The sequence below is a fragment of the Schistocerca nitens genome, chromosome 1 (assembly GCF_023898315.1).
Source record: "Schistocerca nitens isolate TAMUIC-IGC-003100 chromosome 1, iqSchNite1.1, whole genome shotgun sequence".
NCBI classification, from domain to species: domain Eukaryota; kingdom Metazoa; phylum Arthropoda; class Insecta; order Orthoptera; family Acrididae; genus Schistocerca; species Schistocerca nitens.
In genome coordinates this window covers 163,512,441-163,534,968 of record NC_064614.1, presented here as the reverse complement: position 1 = coordinate 163,534,968, position 22,528 = coordinate 163,512,441, and positions in this window count along the sequence as shown.

The window sequence follows — 22,528 nt, the reverse complement described above, 5'->3', positions numbered from 1 at the left end:
AGACGACATTTCATTATCTTAGTTTGCATTTGTTGATGTTCTTCTTATACCATCCTTTCAAGACACTGTCCATTCCGTTCAACTGTTCTTCCAGGTCTTTTGCTGTCTCTGACAGAGTTACAGTGTCGTCGGCAAACTGTTACACCATAGCTCTAATGCTGTACGGATTTATTTTGCCTTTTGTTTTGGTTTAATGTTATAACATAGAGTATCTATAAAGGTTGTTGGATTGAATCGATAACACAAAATTGTATACTCCTTTCTTTGTTAAAACTTTGACGTCATGGTTTGATTCTATGCCGTGTAGTATATCTGTCATTTAAATTCTTTGTCCCATTTGGAGGGAGACAAAGCTTACTGTATATAATTGTAATTTTGTTTAAATAATTTTTATATTTATGTCGATATGTGCAAAGGTTCTGTTTTATTTAAAATATTTGTTTGCTGTTATGCAAACTGCTGACCTTCACTTAGGGTTCTTCATTATGTCATATGTAAAAGATGTTGTCGTTCCCTTCAGGAACGGAACTGTGTAGCGCGCGCAAATTGTGGCTGGCCTAGGTAGAAAAGGTGGTACAAAGAGTCAGTCGGGGACGAGCTACCAAACAGTGAACTGCCCATGTAAAAGTTGTATATTGTGCTGGTTCCGAGAGTGGCTTTTTCTGCCACTTTCCAATGCCTCGGATGGATGGATAATAGCTGGAACGATTCTGGAATTGGTATCCTCATCGCCACAAAGAAGGGACAGAGTCCAGCAATTCTGCCTGCAAATCCACCTACCAATATGCAGCTGCCACCACATTGGCAATCATTATAATAGAGCTCTATAATAATGTACAGTGAACGATCAGCTCATTGGATGCTTTGGTGTGCACAAATATAAGGTAAAAAATTTTCTGAACTCTTGTACCTACCTTGATTTTTCTTCTGTCACAACACCTCTCAGGTTCCTCTCCATTTGAACCATGATTACCGAGTGTCCTAGTTTGTGGAAAAAATTAAGGCCTCCCAGTGATGGAAACAGTCCAATTTAAAGTTTTTTTAGTGTCAAAGACACCTAATTAATCATTTACTTGAAAGTAGAAGACTGTGGTAATAAATACAATTTGTTGTTTCTCTTAAAGATTAAAAGTCCTTAAAAGTGAGGCTTATAAAGTTTTGCTTAGTAAATGATCCCATTGTGGCCTGAAGTAAATTTTAAAAGGTGAGTAAGTTTCTTGCAAATTTGTCAACATTGTGTTTCACTGTAGTAAAAGTGGAAAACTGCAATAGTAGAAAGTTATATGTTCATGACTGCTAAGTGTTTGTCTCTCTTGTGCATATTAATAGTATAACAGGATTCACAGTTTGTCTATTGTGCTAATGCTAGGTAACAAGTAACGGGAAGACCACTATTTATGAAAACCATAGTTTCTTTATTCAAAAGACAGTGAGAAGTAACCTGTTAGTGAATTCCAATTAACTTTCATTCTAAATAGAAAAGTATTTAATTGAGAGATACTTAACCTGTGACCAGCTCATAATTTTGCAGTGAACAACATTTATAATTCTGTGTCAATTAGGAAAGTTTTTTAAAAATAACACTTAACCTATGTCGTATTTATGATACTGCAGTGAATATTAATAGTAATGTTATAAAGCCTATTCAGTTTGAATAAGCCTTGATACTAATAGTGTGTTCCGTTATCTGTTATAATTTTGCAAATAGTTTGTGCTGCTCTAGCTGTTAGTTCCAGTCTTAACGTTGACATATGCAGGTGTCAGAGTTCATTGCACTCGCATGTGGTAAAGTGTAGGTTGTGTTTGTCCGTTAAAATGACTAATAACTATTTTCTGGAACAAGAATGTCGATCATTCTCTTGCCTAATTAGTCTGGCGACCGTTCGCTTTATCCGTTACACAGTGTAGACAATCAAAAATATCGTTTGGTACTGTTCGGATATTTACGTAATTCTGACTTTTATTCCCGATAAGCCACCTCCGTTAGGTACAACACGGTCAACATAACAAAATTCCTTTCAGAGGGTAACACTGCTCTGTTGCTTTATACCGTAATTACTCTAACAAAATAATTCCGTTTTGCAAACTGCCTCCAGCTTCGAGGTTATGGTACAGCAGTAGCGGACAGTAGTGTTATAAAACCTCAAAGTATTTATTTCTTCTCTATGGATTTTAATTCATACTTCAAAGGTACAGCAGGCATTTGCAAAGAGTCCGACAAAATTAGTGCGTACAGCAGTGAGAGAGTTGGAAATTCCACGTTCAACGCTGCACACATTCTTGGATAAGAGATTGCGTCTTTATGCTTAAAAGGTGCGAGTGCTTCAGACACTAAAGCCAACGCGCAAATCTCAGTGCGAACAGTTTAAATTCCATATGTTAACCAAGACTGACGCCAACATTGACGTTTTGGAAAATATTTATTTTCCCGATGAACGTATGTGGCAAACTGAACCGTCATGGCGTTCATTCATGTTACACGTGAAACGGACAGTTCCAAGATTAATATGTGGTCCAACGTTGGCCCATTAATTTCCATCGAATTTACCGTCAGCAGCTATGCTTACCTGGACATGTTACATCAATTCACTGTGCCACAACTGGAACAATTGCAACCTCACGTAATATTGCAGCACGTTGGAGCACAACCTCACTGATAACTAACTGTACATGAATTTCAGGATGAAATGTTTCTGGATAAGAGAACTGGATGGTTCACTCTGGTGCTTTCAACAATCACCTGACCTCACACAACTATGCATATTCATGTGGGGTTTTATAAACGGTCAGGTGTACTGGATCAAGGTTATATACACTCAAGATTGGAACACATGCATTCGTAGTGCATTTCGACACGTCGCCGTGGAGATCCTGGAACGCATGTCTAGAAAAATTGAATAACATATGAACATTATCCATGCCACGGGATGCCTACGTGGACGAGGTGAAAGTTCCAAGTTCCGGCCCTAGACGAACCAGTCATGACAGACCGACCGACCGCAGAGTCTTCTGCGAAAGGCGTCATCGGATGCAGTAATGAGGGCTTGTGGTTAGCACAACGCTCTACCGGTCGTTGTCGGGTTTCTTGACCTTCGACCCGCTAGTAAACAGTCGAGTAGCTTCTCAGTTGATCTAGCGAGTATGCCTGCACTACACTCCAATCGTCTCACCAAGAAAAATCTCTAGTAGTACCGAGAGTCGAACCCACGTCGTACGCACGGCAGGGAGTCACACTGATAACTCAGCTACGAAGGCGGACAGAATAATGAATATCAGGGGCGAAACAAAGCTTCATGAGCTGTCTTGTCACATGTTGAAAACCGATATAGTAGAAAGTTGTAAAGATAATTTAGGAACGTACCATATTTGAATAAAAGTACGTCGATTGTTTTTATTTCCGTAATTCAGGTTCTTCATTTGGATACGTATACCGGAGGTATAGCTCTTTCGCCAGGGTTTCCAAAATTCACTCGAGACTTTCATCACGATCTGACGATGTAGACGCATTTGATTAAGGTCATGTTATTATTTCAGAATAAAAACAGTCTGGTACTGTTACGTTCATTCTCCATTCTTTATTCTATTATCAGAAGAAAGAAAATTTGCGTTCTACGGATCGGAGCGTGGAATGTCAGATTCCTTAATCGGGCAGGTAGGTTAGAAAATTTAAAAAGGGAAATGGATAGGTTAAAGTTAGATATAATGGGAATTAGTGAAGTTCGGTGGCAGGAGGAACAAGACTTCTGGTCAGGTGAATACAGGGTTATAAATACAAAATCAAATAGGGGTAATGCAGGAGTAGGTTTAATAATGAATAAAAAAATAGGAGTGCTGGTAACCTACTACAAACAGCATAGTGAACGCATTATTGTGGCAACGATAGACACGAAGCCCACACCTACTACAGTAGTACAAGTTTATATGCCAACTAGCTCTGGAGATGACGAAGAAATTGATGAAATGTATGATGAGATAAAAGAAATTATTCAAATAGTGAAGGGAGACGAAAATTTAATAGTCATGGGTGACTGGAATTCGGTAGTAGGAAAACGAAGAGAAGGAAACTTAGTAGGTGAAAATGGAATGGGGGTAAGTAAAGAAAGAGGAAGCCAGCCGGTAGAATTTTGCACAGAGCATAACTTAATCATAGCTAACACTTGGTTCAAGAATCATGAAAGAAGGTTGTATGCATGGAAGAGGCCTGGAAATACTACAAGGTATCAGATAGATTATATAATGGTAAGACAGAGATTTAGGAACCAGGTTTTAGGCGCTCCAGTTCGGAGCCGCGCTGCTCCTACGGTCGCAGGTTCGAATCCTGCTTCGGGCATGGGTGTGTGTGATGTCCTTAGGTTAGTTAGGTTTAAGTAGTTCTAAGTTCTATGGGACTAATGATCACAGCAGTTGAGTCCCACAGTGCTCAGACCCATTTGAACCATTTGAACTGTAGATATAAACTGAAGAAACTGCAAAAAGGTGGGAATTTAAGGAGGGGGGTCCAGGAGAAACTGACTAAACCAGAGGTTGTACAGTGTTACAGTGAGAGCATAAGGGAACAATTGACAGGAATGTGGGAATGAAATACAGTGGAAGAAGAATGAGTAGCTTTGAGGGATGAAGTAGTGAAGTTAGCACAGGATCAAGTAGGTAAAAAGATGAAGGCTAGTAGAAATCCTTGGGTAACAGAAGAAATATTGAATTTATTTGATGAAAGGAGAAAATATAAAAATGCAGTAAATGAAGCAGGCAAAGAGAAATACAAACGTCTCAAAAATGAGATCAAGAGGAAATGCAAAATGGCTAAGCAGGGATGGCTAGAGGACAAATGTAAGGATGTAGAGGCTAATCTCACTGGAAGTTAGATAGATACTACCTACAGGAAAATTAAAGAGAGCTTTGGAGGAAAGAGAACCACTTGAATGAGTATCAAGAGCTCAGATGGAAACGCAGTTCGAAGCAAAGAACGGAAAGCAGAAAGGTGGGAGGAGTATATAGAGGGTCTATACAAGGACAATGTACTTGAGGACAATACTATGGAAATGGAAGAGTATGTAGATGAAGATGAAATGGGAGATATGTTACTGCCTGAAGATTTTGACAGAGCACTGAAAGACCTGAGTCTAAACAAGGCCCCGGGAGTAGACGACATTCCATTAGAACTACTGACAGCATTGGGAGAGCCAGTCCTGACAAAACTATACCATCTGGTGAGCAAGATGTATGAGACATGCGAAATACCCTCAGACTTCAAGAAGAATAGAATAATTCCAAACCCAAATGAAGCAGGTGTTGACAGATGTGAAAATTACCGAACTATCAGTTTAATAAATCACGGCTGCAAAATACTAACGCGAATTCTTTACAGACGAATGGAAAACCGGTAGAAGCCGACCTGGGGAAAGTGCAGTTTGGATTGCGTAGAAATGTTGGAACACGTGAGGCAATACTGACTCTACGGCTTATCTTAGAAGATAGATTGAGGAACGACAAACCTACATTTCTAGCACTTGTAAACTTAGAGAAAGCTTTTGACAATGTTGACTGGAATACTCTCTTTCAAATTCTGAAGGTGGCAGGGGTAAAATACAGGGAGCGAAAGGCTATTTACAATTTGTACAGAAACCAGATGGCAATTATAAGAGTCGAGGGACGTGAAAGGGAAGCAGTGGTTGGGAAGGGAGTGAGACAGGGTTGTAGCCTCTCCCCGATGTTATTCAATCTATATATTGAGCAAGCAGTAAAGGAAACAAAAGAAAAATTCGGAGTAGGTATTAAAATCCATGGAGAAGAAATAAAAACTTTGAAGTTCGCCGATGACATTGTAATTCAGTCAGAGACAGCAAAGGACCTGCAAGAGCAGTTTAACGGAATAGACAGTGTCTTGAAAGGAGGATATAAGATGAACATCAACAAAAGCAAAACGAGGATAATGGAATGCAGTCGAATTAAGTTGGGTGATGCTGAGGGAATTAGATTAGGAAATGAGAAACTTCAAGTAGTAGAGGGGTTCTGCTGTTTGGAGAGCAAAATAACTGAAGATGGTCTAAGTAGAGAGGATATAAAATGTAGACCGGCAATGGCAAGGAAACCGTTTCTGAAGAAGAGATATTTATTAACATCGTGTATAGATTTAAGTGTCAGGAAGTCATTTCTGAAAGTATTTGTATGGACAAGAAGAGAATAGAAGCTTCCGAAATGTGGTGCTACAGAATCATGCTGAAGATTAGATGGGTAGATCATATAACTAATGAGGAGGTATTGAACAGAATTGGGGAGGTCACAATCAATTGAGAACAGACATTGACAAGGTACAAGCGGACGAACAAACATTGCGTAATGACATTCAGGACGAGATCAAAACATTACGTAACAACACCCAGGGAGAAGTCAAGAAACTAGAGAAACGGATAAACGTAATTACTAGACATGCAGCCGGTACAGCGCGTAAAGTTGTTGAAAACAGTGTTTTACACAAACGTATCACAAAAGCAGCGCTGAAAAGATATGGTAACTGCATGGTCAAAACAGAAGCACAAACGAAGCGACAATTTCAGAAATTGCGAACAGAGTTGTTGCAAACCATTGAAGAGCGTAGTGTACAGGATCGAACAAGCACTGAGTCTGCAACCACATCCGTATCTGTAACCGCACCGGAAAAACAAACAATTAACGAAGATATTACGCATTTGCGATTCCAATCACAGGCGGAAAGTAACATACGTGACAATGGAAAGCCAGGTCACGAAGAGTACAGTGCAATGCATTCAGCTACACGTTCACAACCGATGGAAGAAAATTATTGCGTACCACTCCAACGATACTACGCAAGGGTAGGCGAAAGTTACAGTGGACAATATCCAATGGATCTACCACAACCGTCAAGAACGACGGGAGAAATGATCACAAACAAAAGTGGCGAAGAATCGCGAATTTCATATGGAACTATGACGAAGTACGACAACGATCATTTCCTCACAGTCAGAAAATTTCAACACTTTAGAGAAGGAAACTCATTACATCCACGAACTTTTATTGATCAATTCCGAGTAGGATTACCAGAACACTGGACGCTAGCACACAAATTAGACTTTATATGTGCACACATGTCAGGAACTGTCGCAGAAACCATGCAGAATGTTGCAGCGACATGCCGATCGTACGAAGATTTCAGAGAGAAGTTTCTCTCACGATATTGGTCCAGCGAAGCACAGAACAGAGTGAAGTACGAATTATTACAGAACCCATTTTTTGAAAATTCAGGAGAGAAGAGTCCCGTGAAATTTTTCGAATTAATGGCAAAGAAAAATCAATGCTTAGATCTACCATACACTGACGGAGAGTTGATTAAATTATGCGCGATGAAGCTACCATTGAAATAGTAGCAATCATTAGTAGGCCGCGGAGGCAATGACGTCGAAGCATTTAAAGGTATTCTAAGGGAACTAGATTTCATATTTTCGGAAGATGACGCAAGAAATAGAAGAAGCGCACGTGAAAACGAAAGCAAAAAGCAGTGGAATTCACAAGACACAGTACGAAGAAATTATAATTACGAACCATGTGATAACTTCGCACCAAGAAACGACAATTGATTTCAACAAAGAACCGGTTATGGATTTAGAAGAGAATATGGCAATAACTACAATTCACCCAGGAACGGCAACAACTATTACAGACGGAATAACGACAACCGGAACAGGTACTGGAGAACCAATAGACCGACAAATTATCAACAAAGAAACCACTATCAACAAGCTGAACAAGAAAAAAGAATAAAGATAGAAGAGGTGGATGTAAGACCACCAAACTCCGATAAACGTTCGAATTGACAGCTAAGCACCCATGCCAAAGAGAATGACGCACCGACCCAGGACAATTGCAGCACCTTGAACAGAGAAGTAAAAATCTTATCACGAGAAGAGAAGAAGGAAGAAACAAATCCGCAGGGACCAGATGAAAACGAAGACAAGAAAATAACAATATCGTGTTGGGACGAAATTAATTGGGAGAATACTGACGAGGAAGATGAATTACCAGAGGCATGCACAACGAATGTAGGAGGAAAGGACGAAGTAATGAGTATTGCAGAGCTATTTGAGATGGAAACCAGGAAAAGCGAATTCAATGAGGATAATGCGCAGTCGACAGAAGTTGTAAATAAGTTACGAGTGGGCACACAACCCAACGTATATAATGAAGGAAGTTATGAAGCGATAATTAGAGCATTTAGATGCGATTATGTGGAAGTAGCGACGAAGAAGGAGAAGATAGACGAGGATGACGAAAAAGTAGAGGATATCGAAGAAAGCGTAAATGAAGGAATAAATAGAGAAGAGGAAATAAAAGAGAGAGAAGTAGCAGTCGAAGCTTATGCTACAGAAAGTTCGAATTCACAAGGAAAATTCCTAAAAAGACTCATGTATGATTCAGTGGAGGATTCGTGGATTCAAAAAGAAGAAGAACAGAACCCAACCTTTCAAATTCAACCAATTGTGAAGGCCATGGTAAAGCATATCCCAGTCAATATTGTAATTGATAGCGGTAGTGAACTGACTGCGATCGCAGAACATTTATTCATGCAGCGTAATGCCAATGAGGAATTGCCAGTTCTGAAAACACGTAATATGAAAGTAAGAGATCCTATTAGAAACAATGCTGCGGAAGTTACGAGACAAACAAGGTTAACTCTTTCGTGCCAAGGTCAAAAGGTCGAAGCCAACTTCGTGATTATACCTAAACTAACTGTAGATTTCATTATAGGTGCAGATTTTTTAAATGAGAGACGAGCGATAATAGATATGGGGAAAGGTAACATAACATTCGGGAATGTCACACTCCTCTTTGAGCAAAAGCTAAAATTAGAAGAAATACCAGTTATAAACAAACAATTAAGAATGACGTGAGATAAAGAGGAGGAAGAATGAGAATGGTATGCACAAAAGGGGGAATCGCCTCAACTCATGTTAGAAGTTCATAAAGAAATTGACGAAAAATTGCAAGAAGTTCAAGGTATTTTGGAACACAGTAAAAGAGAATTAGAGGGTATTTTACGAAATAAAGCAGAGGTATTTTTACCTAAGACTGGCAGTATTAAAATGCTTTCAGTACAAGTTTGAAGATTAATTTTATTACTGGTAAATAATCAGCACAATATTTCAAGATTATGTTGCAGATAAGATCGTCAGGAGAAAGAAGAATGAAGAGAGAGGAAGGTGGGTAAAAGAAAGTAGTTTCAATAAAAACAAAAACAAAAATAACATCAATAGTACCATAGATTAAGGTGAAGGGATAAAGCGTAGATAGTCTAACAGCATGAAATACTAAAATGCTGTACACCATGACACTAAACAAAAATAAAAACGAATTTGAGGTTTCTTGTATAAGTTAAGACTCAAAATATCTTAGAATTGTAACATGGAAAGGGCGCCAAAATTTGTAAAGCTTTTTAAAAAGGCGTAAAACAATGTAGGTACTAGATATATGTTAGATGATTATGAGTAAAACTTTTTGTAAGAACCATTGTAAAAACTCCAGCAAAGACCAGATGCACCGTCCCACAAGTTGCAATGTGAGAAGTATCAAGAAAGAACAGGACGTAATTAGCAAAACACGATTCCTACAAGGCAGAAGCGTCGAGAGAAGGGAAACGACAGTGAGACCAACAGAGGGCCCTCGTTGAGTGGGCAATAAATTTGCCCGCTAGGCGGAACCCTGCTGGGACGGAACACGGACCCGCTACTGCACAGTAGCGGAGCCCTGCAGAGACGCGACGGGACGCCGAACGCCGGGCCCCCACTCAGCGGAGCGAGCATAAAACGGCCCGACGAGAAGACCGCTTGGACAAGCCACCACTGGCAAAAAATATGTGTAAAAATCACACTACCGCTATTAAACAGCACGCTGATGCACGAAACTGAAGAAAACGTCCACAAAGTAAAAATGACACGCCCAAACAATTTATCAAACTGTTACTAAGAGGAGAACTTCAAAGCGACTAGTTATCAATAAATATTTCCATATCCTGCCCAGAGAAGAACCAAGAAGCAAGTAAGAAGCAGAGAAAAAGCAGGAAGAACAGAAGTTGAAGATTCACAAGATTGAGACCAAGAAAGAAGATGGGTGAAGAATAGACGACATACCTTCCCAAATCCCTATCCTATTGTAAACTAGTCGTCTGCGAAGTATTACAACGAAAAACGACCGCTTTTCAGCGACACATAACGATGACTTTTACACATACAAAGCCAGTAAACCATGAGATTCTGCACTCACAGTTCAATTCCATTGTGGGACCTGCACAACAGCAACACACACTTGCAAAGCCAAGAAGGAACTACGAACAAAGATGTACATCAAATACTTGCGCACATCCATGTCGCTCAAGTCCATCACCTTTGTGCAAAAACATTCGCCAACCTCATGCTTAAACATTCATAGGATTGTGTGAATGTGCGAAATCAAATTATGTGTTGTAGGAATTGTGCAAAAGAAACGTGTGATAAACTAAATAAGTTAATCACACCAGACAGCTAATAAACTCCAAAATAACAGTCATTGACTATGGACTTAAATAAAAAATAGACTATCGATAAAAATAATTCATTAGTTCTGAAATGGGCAGTATATAAAGAACAAAAGTAAGGCATAATAAACACTAAAACTATATGCCACTTATTTTCTCCTCATAAAAATAAAAGAATAACTACATTTTACTTATTTTCTTCTTATAAAAACAAAGAATAAAAAATTATCTTGTTGGATGTTTTCCTTTTTTTTTAACATTTGTACCATTTGTTAGGATAATATCTCAATACTTGTGTATGTATATTTCTTTGTCAAAGCAATTTTTGGAAATCATTCTTATTTGTTAGTGTAACAATGTTGAAATGAGTGTCTAGAAACAAAAACATTTTACTTTTACATGGTATTTAGAAAATGTGTTAGGAATAGATTTTACTTAATTACTACATTTATAAAACAAATATATTTCTAAGAATCGATGTGAAAGACTCCTCACTTTCGATAACAAACTTCTTAAAAAACAAACTTCACAGTTAAATAAAAAAAGAAAATAATTAAAAATTAACACTAGCATAAAAATATTCTTCTCTTATCATTTTCAAGACTAATGCCAAAGAAAAATGTTATACTTTTCGTGGTGGGGCAATGTTTTTAAAGTTTGCAACGTAGCAGAGACGCGAAAAAGTCTCAGGCTAAAACTTGCAGCTCGTGTGATCCTTTTAGCGTTATCGTAAGATCTATACTGTTCTTCTGGAGGGCTCTATCTTTTAACATGGGCTGGGGGTGGCCCTGATGTAACAGAGACGCGAGAAAGTCTCACGCTAAAAACTTGCGGGTGGTGTGGTCGTAGTGATTAGCTGGCGACGTGGGTGTCCGTCCCTTATCGTAGGGCCTTCTCGCTTAACACTGTTCTGCTCTCGGTTTCTGTTCTCGTTTCTCCCCTCGGAACTGCGTCTGTCTCACGGTGGGAAGGTATGACATGCATTTAGGCATTTTTGTGTTAGTGTGTGGTATTCCATTTGCTCACTCGTTACTCGTATTACTTTGGTTAATTTAATGTCACGATTTATTCGGAGTTATGTGACGTACTACTGGATTTGCTTATCATGTCAGGGTTTTCATGGAAGGTGTTGGATTTGCCTGACACCTTACATGTCACCACCCTTCGAACGTAATTTTTGCACTGAAGTTAGGCAATGATTGAATCGTTGTCTAAGTCAGTCAAAAATTATTTATTGCTTTATCTAAATTTTATTGCCTACTGTTCAGTCACGTTATTCTGTATATTCTGTTCTATGCTAGTGTGTATTACTAATAGATACTTTTATATTCTTCCACATTATAATTAAAAATGGCTAGAGAAGAATATTTTTATGCTATTGTTAATTTTTAATTATTTTCTTTCTTTATTTAAGTGTGAAGTTTGTTTTTTAAGAAGTTTGTTATCGAAAGTGAGGAGTCTTTCACATCGATTTTCTTAGAAATATAATTTTTTTTTGTAAATGTAGTAATTAAGTAAAATCTATTCCTAACACATTGTCTAAATATCATGTACAAGTAAAATGTTTTTGTTTCTAGACACTCATTTCAACATTGTTACACTAACAAGTAAGAATAATTTCCAAGAATTGCTTTGACAAAGAAATATACATACACAAGTATTGAGATATTATCCTAACAAATGGTACAAATGTTAAAAAAAAAGGAAAACATCCAACAAGATAATTTTTTATTCTTTGTTTTTATAAGAAGAAAATAAGTAAAATGTAGTTATTCTTTTATTTTTATGAGGAGAAAATAAGTGGCATATAGTTTTAGCGTTTATTATGCCTTACTTTTGTTCTTTATATACTGCCCATTTCAGAACTAATGAATTATTTTTATCGATAGTCTATTTTTTATTTAAGTCCATAGTCAATGACTGTTATTTTGGAGTTTATTAGCTGTCTGGTGTGATTAACTTATTTAGTTTATCACACGTTTCTTTTGCACAATTCCTACAACACATAATTTGATTTCGCACATTCACACAATCCTATGAATGTTTAAGCATGAGGTTGGCGAATGTTTTTGCACAAAGGTGATGGACTTGAGCGACATGGATGTGCGCAAGTATTTGATGTACAGCTTTGTTCGTAGTTCCTTCTTGGCTTTGCAAGTGTGTGTTGCTGTTGTGCAGGTCCCACAATGGAATTGAACTGTGAGTGCAGAATCTCATGGTTTACTGGCTTTGTATGTGTAAAAGTCATCGTTATGTGTCGCTGAAAAGCGGTCGTTTTTCGTTGTAATACTTCGCAGACGACTAGTTTACAATAGGATAGGGATTTGGGAAGGTATGTCGTCTATTCTTCACCCATCTTCTTTCTTGGTCTCAATCTTGTGAATCTTCAACTTCTGTTCTTCCTGCTTTTTCTCTGCTTCTTACTTGCTTCTTGGTTCTTCTCTGGGCAGGATATGGAAATATTTATTGATAACTAGTCGCTTTGAAGTTCTCCTCTTAGTAACAGTTTGATAAATTGTTTGGGCATGTCATTTTTACTTTGTGGACGTTTTCTTCAGTTTTGTGCATCAGTGTGCTGTTTAATAGCAATAGTGTGACTTTTAAACTTTTTTTTTTCCAGTGGTGGCTTGCCGAAGCGGTCCTCTCGTCAGGCCGTTTTTTGCTTGCTCCGCTGAGTGGGGGCGCTCGGAGACCATTCCGGCGTTCGGCGTTCAGCGTCCCGTCTCTGCAGGGCTCCGTCACTGTGCGGATGCGTGTTCGTTCCAGCAGGGTTCCGCCTAGCGGGCAAATTTATTGCCCACTCTACGAGGGCCCTCTGTTGGTCTCACTGTCCTTTCCCTTCTCTCGACGCTTCTGCCTTGTAGGAATCGTGTTTTGCTAATTACGTCCTTTTCTTTCTTGATACTTCTCGCGTTGCAACTTGTGGGTCGTTGCATCTGGTCTTTGCTGGAGTTTTTTACAATGGTTCTTACAAAAAGTTTTACTTATAATCATCTAACATATGTCTAGTACCTACACTGTTTTACATCTTTTTAAAAAGCTTTACAAATTTTGGCGCCATTTCCATGTTACGATTCTAAGATATTTTGAGTCTTAACTTATACAAGAAACCTCAAATTCGTTTTTATTTTTGTTTAGTGTCATGGTGTACAGCATTTTAGTATTTCATGCTGTTAGACTATCTACGCTTTATCCCTTCACCTTAATCTATGGTACTATTGATGTTATTTTTGTTATTGTTTTTATTGAAACTACTTTCTTTTACCCACCTTCCTCTCTCTTCATTCTCCTTTCTCCTGACGATCTTATCTGCATCTTGAAATACTCTGTTGATTATTTACCAGTAATAAAATTAATCTTCAAACTTTTACTGAAAGTATTTAATACTGCCAGTCTTAGGTAAAAATACCTCTGCTTTATCTCGTAAAATACCCTCTAATTCTCTTTTACTGTGTTCTGAAATACCCTGAACTTCTTGCAATTTTTCGTCGATTTCTTTATGGACTTCTAACATGAGTTGAGGCGATTCCCCCTTTTGTGCATAGCATTCTAAATCTTCATCCTCTTTATCTCACGTCATTCTTAATTGTTTGTTTATAACTGGTATTTCTTCTAATTTTAGCTTTTGCTCAAAGAGAAGTGTGACTTTCCCGAATGTTACGCTACCTTTCCCCATATCTATTATCGCTCATCTCTCATTTAAAAAATCTGCACCTATAATGAAATCTACAGTTAGTTTAGGTATAATCACGAAGTTGGCTTCGATCTTTTGACCTTGGCACGAAAGAGTTAACCTTGTTTGTCTCGTAACTTCCGCAGCATTGTTTCTAATAGGACCTCTTACTTTAATCTTATGTGTTTTCAGAACTGGCAATTCCTCATTGGCATTACACTGCATGAATAAATGTTCTGAGATCGCAGTCAGTTCACTACCGCTATCAATTACAATATTGACTGGGATATGCTTTACCATGGCCTTCACAATTGGTTGAATTTGAAAGGGTTGTTTCTGTTCTTCTTCTTCTTGCATCCACGAATCCTCCACTGAATCATACATGAGTCTTTTTAGGAATTTTCCTTGTGAATTCGAACTTTCTGTAGCATAAGCTTCGACTGCTACTCCTCTCTCTTTTATTTCCTCTTCTCTATTTATTCCTTCATTTACGCTTTCTTCGATATCCTCTACTTTTTCGTCATCCTCGTCTATCTTCTCCTTCTTCGTCGCTACTTCCACATAATCGCATCTAAATGCTCTAATTATCGCTTCATAACTTCCTTCATTATATACGTTGGGTTGTGTGCCCACTCGTAACTTATTTACAACTTCTGTCGACTGCGCATTATCCTCATTGAATTCGCTTTTCCTGGTTTCCATCTCAAATAGCTCTGCAATACTCATTACTTCGTCCTTTCCTCCTACATTCGTTGGGCATGCCTCTGGTAATTCATCTTCCTCGTCAGTATTCTCCCAATTAATTTCGTCCCAACACGATATTATTATTTTCTTGTCTTCGTTTTCATCTGGTCCCTGCGGATTTGTTTCTTCCTTCTTCTCTTCTCGTGATAAGATTTTTAATTCTCTGTTCAAGGTGCTGCAATTGTCCTGGGTCGGTGCGTCTTTCTCTTTGGCATGGGTGCTTAGCTGTCAATTCGAACGTTTATCGGGGTTTGGTGGTCTTACCTCCACCTCTTCTATCTTTATTCTTTTTTCTTGTTCAGCTTGTTGATAGTGGTTTCTTTGTTGATAATTTGTCGGTCTATTGGTTCTCCAGTACCTGTTCCGGTTGTCGTTATTCCGTCTGTAATAGTTGTTGCTGTTCCTGGGTGAATTGTAGTTATTGCCATATTCTCTTCTAAATCCATAACCGGTTCTTTGTTGAAATCAATTGTCGTTTCTTGGTGCGAAGTTATCACATGGTTCGTAATTATAGTTTCTTCGTACTGTGTCTTGTGGATTCCACTGCTTTTCGCTTTCGTTTTCACGTGCGCTTCTTCTATTTCTTGCGTCATCTTCCGAAAATATGAACTCTAGTTCCCTTAGAATACCTTTAAATGCTTCGACGTCATTGCCTCCGCGACCTACTAATGATTGCTGCTATTTCAATGGTAGCTTCATCGCGCATAATTTAATCAACTCTCCGTCAGTGTATGGTAGATCTAAGCATTGATTTTTCTTTGCCATTAATTCGAAAAATTTCACGGGACTCTTCTCTCCTGAATTTTCAAAATATGGGTTCTGTAATAATTCGTACTTCACTCTGTTCTGTGCTTCGCTGGACCAATATCGTGAGAGAAACTTCTCTCTGAAATCTTCGTACGATCGGCATGTCGCTGCAACATTCTGCATGGTTTCTGCGACAGTTCCTGACATGTGTGCACATATAAAGTCTAATTTGTGTGCTAGCGTCCAGTGTTCTGGTAATCCTACTCGGAATTGATCAATAAAAGTTCGTGGATGTAATGAGTTTCCTTCTCTAAAGTGTTGAAATTTTCTGACTGTGAGGAAATGATCGTTGTCGTACTTCGTCATAGTTCCATATGAAATTCGCGATTCTTCACCACTTTTGTTTCTGACCATTTCTCCCGTCGTTCTTGCCGGGTGTGGTAGATCCATTGGATATTGTCCACTGTAACTTTCGCCTACCCTTGTGTAGTATCGTTGGAGTGGTACGCAATAATTTTCTTCCATCGGTTGTGAACGTGTAGCTGAATGCATTGCACTGTACTCTTCGTGACCTGGCTTTCCATTGTCACGTATTGGTTGGGTATCTTGTCTGGCTAACCTTGCCGCTTCATTGCACGATCCAAACTGTCTTGAAACATACATTTGTGGTTCCGCATGTGTTTGTGATGACGTTTGTTCATCAAGAATTTCGAAACGTGTTCGTTGCTGTGCAGGCTGTCTGATTTCACCTATGTTACTTGCCGCCTGTGATTGGAATCGCAAATGCGTAATATCTTCGTTAATTGCTTGTTTTTCCGGTGCTGTTACAGATACGGATGTGGTTGCAGACTCTGTGCTTTTTCGATCCTGTTCACTACGCTCTTCAATGGTTTGCAACAACTCTGTTCGCAATTTCTGAAATTGTCGCTTCGTTTGCGCTTCTATTTTGACTATGCGGTTATCATATCTTTTCAGCGCTGCTTTTGTGATACGTTTGTGTAACACACTGTTTTCAACAACTTTACGCGCTGTACCGGCTGCATGTCTAGTAATTACGTTTATCCGTTTCTCTAGTTTCTTGACTTCTCCCTGGATGTTGTTACGTAATGTTTTGATCTCGTCCTGAATGTCATTACGCAATGTTTGTACGTCCGCTTGTACCTTTTCAGTGTCTGTTCTCAATTGATTGTGACCTGTTATTAAGTTTCCTATCACTTCTCGAGATTCTTTTGCCTCGTCTTCAATATGACTTAGGTGTAACTGAATTTTTTTGTTTTGTTCTTGAATCTCACGCATTTGTATCGTGGTTTCTGCATTTTGTTTCGTCATTTCTGCATTCTGAATTTTAATTTGGTTCGCAATTTCTTTATTTTGTCTTGTCATGGTATCCGTCGTTAATTGTAATAATTCTGCCAGATTGGTGGGTCCCATTGCGTTTTCTTCCGATGTCCTACGCTCTGTGTTTTCGCCCAAGTGTTGGTTCGCAACCGATTGCGTTGAACTGTGCTGTGACACGTTTCTGCTCCCATTCCTTGTACTCTGTGGTGAGGGAGCTCTGATTACTTGTACTATGGGTTCTACGTATTCAAGACGCAAGTTAGAATCCTCATCGACTGTCTCTCTACTTTCCTGCTCCTCTGTCGTATGCTGACCTATGTTTTCTATGCCTTGGCGTACATTATCCTCGTCATGGTGCGTTATATGTCCTATTTCTCGCGATACTGCATCGTCTGTTGTACAGTCCTCTATTCTCTGTCCGTTTTCATGCTGGGTCTCTACCTCAATTCTGTCAAGGTCTCGATCTGCCATTGCTAATCTTTCCGAATCCCTTATTTTCTGTTTTAAAAGCAATTCACGCGCCCTACTTCGAGTCAACATGCGCTCATACGATCTCACGCGTTTCATAAACTTTTTGTTCACACGACTTGACTCTACCAGGATTGACAATCCATTCACTTACTTGTTGGGTGAGAACCAACTTGTCAACGATGTATCCGCCACCTGTGCGCTTGCATTGAGGAGAAAACTTAATTCTAACAATTTTTAAAATTCATAACTTAATTATGCTATTTTCTCTGCTAGAATGTCTATCTATTGAATACTTTCTTACTATCTATCGCTGCAGCTACTGTTTTCGACTATTTATAACGTTCAAAAAAAATTTTTTTATTACGAAAATTTTTTCAACAGGATATTTTTCTGACCTAGTTAGGCATGTGGTCGACCTTCAATCATGGTATTTTACCATCCTGGCAGGGTCGACATTTTCTAAACATTCTGCGTGGTGTCTGTCTGTTCTATATCGTGTCTCCCTACCACTTTCGCGCACCAATGCTCGGAGAGTGTTTTTTTAGGGACTTGACTAGTTTGAACCTGGGACCTGTTGCTGGTAAGGAGACGCCAGACCACACATGACATGTAGAATTCAGAAGAGTTCAGTGAGACTAGCGATGATATAACAAAATACTTAATGATTTCAGCGTCAGCTCCAATGCACTCCCTGTAAAAGAATCTTAATACTAACTAAATATTGTGGAAGGGGTTCAAGGCTTTCCTATTTTTAGTTAGCTGGTAAAATAACGTCTAAAAAGCAGTTAAGTTTACCATTGCAAATTTTATTTTACTCACAAAACATTGTTTATAAATTGCACTATTAATAAAAGGAAATGTTTTAATACAGGATGGTAAAAACCGACTGCGTTCAACAAAAATGTGAACGAATATTCCCTGAATGGGTTTCCAAGTTCTACAATGGATCGAAGGATGACCTATGCCATATCACATCCATAATCTAGGTTTAAATTAGGTTTCACAAGAGAGAAAACTATCAAACTGGTCTACAGTTGCGAGGTGCCGGGGCTAGCAGTGTATTTATCACTAAGTTCTACTAGAATCCACATATGTAAATCATGCTCTAAGCCCCCCCCCCTATTCTAACTCCGACTTTTGCTGTTGCACAAGGATAAAAGAAATACGCGAACTGACTCTAATCAACCCTGCTAGTGGAGTAGAAGAGAGTTTGGCACCTGCAATAATTTAATTTGATAAATAAGTTAAATAAACCAAGGTTTCATTAGCATAGTGAGGAATGATAGGGTTGCTCTATCGATTAACAGAATGAAAGTTCTGTCCAAAATAACAATATGATTTATTAAGATTAAACACAGAATAGTAAAAGAGATACAGGAAATATTTATAAAACATCAAATTGGCTAAAATTGGAGATTCATACAAACACTATAAAGGTGAAGTTGTCCCTAACTTAGATCGTGAGGTTTAAGACGTAGTGGTATGTGGAGCCAATTCCTTTCCACTCAAATCTCAAGAGAGACACACAGCTAACCCACCAGTAATTGCTGCTACTCGAAACAGAACAAAGTTAGAAAAGGATGAACAGGCGCGCTCTGCTGAGCTCTGATTGTCACCTAGGAAAATCCCTATCTGCCGGTGCTGCGGACGTACATTACCAAACGGTCTTCTTATCTCCCAGAACACGATCTGGCGTACCGGAGCCGTTGGCTGGTTGCTTCGACGTCCTCGACCGAAAGGCGACTGCCGACCTGCCTACAAGAGCCCCCGTACAGGCCGAACACAGGACATTTCCGCCCCCACGACAGTGGCCGAGGTTAAACGTTCCAATCAGCAACTCGAAAACCGGCGGAAATTCCACTCCATTGCCGGAGCACTACCATTCCACCAATGGAGATTCTTGGCGCCAATTTCTGTGCTGATTTTGCTACGTCACGGCGCTATGCCCTGAGCAAACCAATCACCGTTACTATTTTGCAGAAAGTGCGGGAATTTTCCCGCCACAACTGCCAGGGTACACAAGTCATTCCCACGCCTCGCTGGTAGCCCGCCAGAAAGTGTTTTCGCTAAGTTTCTCCGAAGTAACGGAACCTCTAGCCCAGCCGCTACTTCACACCCCAGCGGGCGTGTCTCTTGACAATGTCGGCGTCTGCAAAGCATTCACTCGACTGCCTCACACACGTCGGCTTAACCCGCCTGTCACTGGACCACCCGGGTGACGAGAGACGCTGCGTGGGAAGTCCGCATGTGAAGGAATAGCAGCCCTCCACCGCATGCAAATAGAGAGGAGAGTCGTAAGATAGAAATATGAGAGGGGGCTCATGCCACCTCTCATAGCCCCTACGCCATTTTAGATTGTAATTGGTGAGCGGTTGGCTCACTTAGGAGCAAGGTAGTGAGTCAATCGCCCAAGAACAATCTCGCAACTGGCTCCACATGCCGCACTCTATAAAGAAAATCACTGCAACTGAAAAATGCAGCTCATAGAGGGAGGATTATTTATGATGTAGCCAACTTCACCTTCTTAATATGGAACACTACCACTCACATCACACATCCATACCCAGGGAGCCCCTTCCAAACACCGATTCACGCAGACATTCACGCTCTAAATATGGCCCGGGCATCTGAGCCAAATATGGAGCAGTTTATTCCTTACAATCAGAGTTGGAGTGCTCCGCAATTAAATGCCCAAGATGTTACAACAATTTTAATCATTAAACTAACCTGAAATCACTCACACATGATACTATTTAAGTTAACAATCTCTTTGTGAGCTTTCAGAATCTAATTACCACCTCCGATTCATTCTGTCTCCCTGCAGCAAGAATAACATTTACAAAATGTTCCCTGAACTGATGGTCCATTCACAATGACAGTGGTGGTATCTGCTTCAGTTTATGGGGACTTCAGGCACACTGTTCGCATACACACAACAATAAATACAAAATACAAAAAAAACATGGTGTGGAGAACAATACAGTAATTTGTAATAAGAATTACAGTGTAAAACACAAACACATACAAGGTATAACATACATTACAAAACCAACACTAGAGAAAGAAATTTAAGAAAGAAAAAAAAAAGGTTCATGGGGCATCAAATTGTGCATGCACATTGCACAAAGTTCACGACTGTGCTGAGAATGAGGCACTAAATCACATTGTTAGAAATATCCGTAGCACTTCACTAATTACACAGTACTGACATCACATAAGGCTAAACGTCGGGTGTTGTTGCTACGTTGTGGCAACAGCAATAGGGAGTTCTGGAGTGTCTGCCGTACGCTGTTGAGATTGTAGTCAGACCCACGCATATGATCACGGCAGTACAGTAGGAAGACACAGTGATAGGCTCTCCTCACGTCGATTAATTGTCTCTGAGGTCTACTCGTTGGGATACATCACTAGTCTAGGTCTCTTCTCTCGCTGGACAGAACTTTACGTTTCCCAATATTGCAGTTCGACGAGGGATGATGGCACGTGGAGTGACTCCACAAGTGTGTGAGGTCATCCATACAGGATCGAACTAGGAGCGACTATTGTTAAAACTGCTCTCTAATAGAGAGGAGAAATAAGAAATGAGACCATACATTTGTTAGTGTGGCACGATACTGCTTTGTGTATGCAGATCGGCCAATGCTAGTGAGTTGTAAAAACCCAAACAGGTGAGTATATAGCGTCCCTTTCTGCCCTGAGGCACATGAGGCGCAGATTCTGACACGATATGTGATCTTCTTCGTGTACTCACGACAACGTGGTCTGCCGCAGGGAATCCCTCCAAACGGCTGCCGCGTCTGGAGAGCTAGCAGGCTGTCGCGTGTGGGTCGCGTGTCAGTGTCAACGGCCAGCCTCACTTTCGCTTGTGGCTTGGCAAGGGTCCCGCGTAATCCCTCAGGTATGCGGCCGGGTGACTGTCAGCCTGTGGACCGGATGTTCTCGCCCTTCACGTCAGGTGGGGTGCTGACGCTCTTTTCTTGCAGGTAGCCGTAGACCTCTTGTTCCCGCTCCGGCCGGCCTCCGCATTGCCACGATCCTCGTCATCTGCACAATTCTTACAAAAATCTTATGCCTAACTTTTTCCCATGACCTTCTATGTTATAATAAATTTACATAATGAAACATTGATGGTCTGTCATTTCAGACACTCTTGTTTTACTTTTATAGTTATTAATCTATGGCAATCATTATAACATCTAATCTAGACATGGAAATAATTTATTTTGATATATGTGTAGAGACCGATCTCAGTATGTACATGGTGTGTGATAACTGATGCTTTGTAATGGATGAACAACTAAATGTGCGGGCCCGCACTAATATTACTAATAATTATATAGATCGACAGTAGACATGCTCAAGAATTAACTACCATATGCCAACGATCTACATTCTATGTCTTCTAAATAAATTATATTATTATGCAGGCTGAAGTTTTACTGAGCTATAAAGAACACGCAACTATTGTACGTTCGAACATGCAACTATTGTACGTTCGCTCGCCGGTCGTCCCTCCATCTCGGGTCTGTGGTTTCATGACCTGAAAAATAACATCCCAACAGGCGCGCACCAAACACAACACTTGTGGTAGAAAACCCCCACAATATTAATCTAGTTATTGTAAAAATCCTAAAGTTTAATTTATCCTAGAATATGGTACTCTATTATTATTATTATTACTTTTTTTTTTATACAATACTCTTACATAATTCCTGTTACGTTGAGATGTCTCGCTGCTCGCCGCTATTGACGACAGTGATGTGCGCGCCGTACGACATGGCCTCCGAGTTCTCACTACGCCTCACTGAAACTCCAGAGACTGGGTTAGCCATGGCTATACACGACAATAAATTTATAGTTGCAACTTCCTTCTCTATCTGATGCGGTTTTCGGGATCAAAGCACACCTTTTCAGAAGCAATGTAATATGACCAAGCCAGGACTGGTTCCTGTTAAGGATTCAGTCGCCCAACACACGCCAGCTACACAGTTTGTCACGAATATCCAAGTCTAAGTCCCTGGTTATTCATCTGT